We start from the raw sequence: 2,601 nt of genomic DNA, 5'->3' as shown, positions 1-2,601 counted from the left end.
AAAGAAAGAAAGAAAGAAAGAAAGAAAGAAAGAAAGAAAGAAAGAAAGAGAGAGAACAGGACACAGTGTGTGCCTTCAAACCATATATGGAGAACAAAATGCTGCTCCAAACATTGTGAATTACTGAGAGAATGTTCACTACCAAGAAGTACCAAGGTCAAGGAACTTCCAGGAATTTTTGGTTTTGATATGTTGCAGTATCTCAGAGAATAAAGCAAGCACAAGGTCTTTTCTATGTGTCTGCTCTGCCTTGTGTTATCAGTTTTGTCCTCAGGCTTTTCTTTCTCATGACCTCAAGGTAATTACTGCATCCTGAGCCATTACATCTATATGTAGCCACAGCCAGTGAAGAAGAGACCATAGCATCTTGTGAATGCTATTCACAGATCAGAAAAACTGTTTTAAAAAAAAAAAAAACCCTTGGCATTTTCATGGTAACTGAAAGTTGAAGGCCATGAACATACTTTTAACAACACAAAGATTAGAATGCACTTAGACAAATAAGGATTTACTGCCTTAATAGGTAATAAAGTGACTAAAACAAATCACAAAAGCAAAACTAGTGGAGCCAAAATTGGGCTTCATGTGATAAAAAAGAAGGGGTGTTGGTTACAGCACAGGCATTCATCAGTGTCCCCCACATACTATAATAGTGAAAATACTGCCACTCACTTTTTCTGTAGACAGTCTCAATAGCACAAGATAGCCTCCACTAACCAGGAACAGGGTTCTAAGCATAGCTAGTTTATGCAGTGTTTAGGATCAAACCAGGCTTGATGTTGGCTAGGCATGCACTCTACCAACTAAAATCTACATTCTCCAACCCCAAAACAGTCTTCTTTAACAACAGATTTCACTTTATTTTATTCACTTTGAATTAGCAATCTACTTCTGTGTTTGGGACATGCCCTGACCTGTGGTTAATGTTAATTGAGTTTCTGTTAGAGAAAACTCTTTGAAGTGAATAGCAATTACACATAGCTTCTTGGTTAACAGTGGAAGTCTCTGTCCATTTACCAGATTTAGTGCTGGGACTCGATCTAGCTTGAACCTGTGTAGGCCCTGTGCATATTGCCAGTCATTGTGCATTCTTATGTGCATAATTCCTGCTGTGTTTTAGAGAGAGCAGATTTCACTTTTTAAACAGAAAAGTAAAGTTGGAGATGCTCAGTGATTGACCTAGCATGCAAAAGGGTTTGTACCAATGAATGAATGAATGAATGAATGGCCTGGGCAAGTAGTTTGTAAATAAAAAAACCTGAAACATCAAAGTAAGGGATAATGTTTCTGAAGCATCTTGTTTTGGAAAAACCACAGTTGCTTTGATTTCAAGACAGTACAGATACTGGCATGCCTATAGGTTAGGGTCGCAAAACCATTACATAATTTGGGTAACTTGCTTACATTCAGCTCTAGTTTTAGGTCAACATAATTAATAGTCTTTCCACTGAAAATAACTGAGAGTGGAGAAAAGGTTTGGTTTGTAGTGTCAATTGACAGTGTCAATTGAAGAACAATGTGATCATAATTTCAGATATACTGCATTTATTGGTGCTAACTTTACATGGTAGGGGGACAGCTTTGTGACACAATAAGACACAATAATATATCTTCAGTCATACAATGCAACCATAGCAATAATATAATGAAGGGGTTCTAAGACTCATCCCACGTTCAAAAATTTGGTGAAAACACAACCTGTTTCACCTTAGGACATAGAAATTCACACTTATGGGATTAAAAGCTCGGAGGAGGTACTTGGCAAATTGGTAAAATCCTTTCACCATTCAACAGCTTTGCTAACCACAGGCACTCTGGGAAAAGTAGCTGTGTGCCTGGTTCTCATCCTGTGGCTCAGTACTGTTAGCATCAGTTATTTCTCTGAGGATTCTGAGAAAATTTAGGCCAGATTATTACTTTCTACTTCACACCTACTAAATATGAAACTCTGATGAATGTGGGGTGCAATTTGAGTGCTTAAGGAGAAAGAGCTCCTAGTGATTCTGAAACACACTATAGTCTGACTCTGGGACACTCTAGAGCAGTGCTCCTGGACTCTTACTTAGCTCTTGGTAAAGAATGTAAGGCCAGACTTGGTGGAGCATGCCTTTAATCCCAGAACTCAGGAGGCAGAGGCAGGCAGATTTCTGAGTTCGAGGCCAGCCTGGTCTACAAAGTGAGTTCCAGGACAGCCAGAGCTATACAGAGAAACCCTGTCTCAAAAACCAAAACAAAAAAACAACAAAAAAAAGAATGTAGACAGCAGTATTGTATTTAGAATCAATATGTTCCCAGGCAGTATACTGGGTATGGACAGCATCATTTTATTATATAAATGGCTTCAGTGTGTTTAACTAGAGCAGTCTTTGCAGGCATGATGTCACATGCCTGTAATCCCAGAACTCCAAAGGAAAAGGAATGAAGATTGCCAAAAGATAAAGGCTAGTTTGGCCTACACAGTGTTTCCAAAACTAGGACTTCATAGTAAGACCTTTACTTAATTAGTAATTCATTGATTGATTAATTAATTAATTAAACAATCTCAACTGTATTTACAGCATTGTTAGAGTTAGAACCCAAGGCCTTGAGCATGATAGGTAA

At 38.3% G+C, this 2,601-nt stretch overlaps 1 pseudogene; it reads left to right on the top strand.

Moving 5' to 3' along the window:
• Positions 1-1,904, top strand: part of LOC110286247 — a 2,455-nt pseudogene extending 551 nt beyond the window's left edge.
• The last annotated feature ends 697 nt before the right edge of the window (positions 1,905-2,601 follow it).

The sequence above is a fragment of the Mus caroli genome, chromosome X (assembly GCF_900094665.2).
Source record: "Mus caroli chromosome X, CAROLI_EIJ_v1.1, whole genome shotgun sequence".
In the NCBI taxonomy this organism is placed as follows: Eukaryota; Metazoa; Chordata; class Mammalia; order Rodentia; family Muridae; genus Mus; species Mus caroli.
This window is presented reverse-complemented; position numbering and strand designations above follow the sequence as displayed.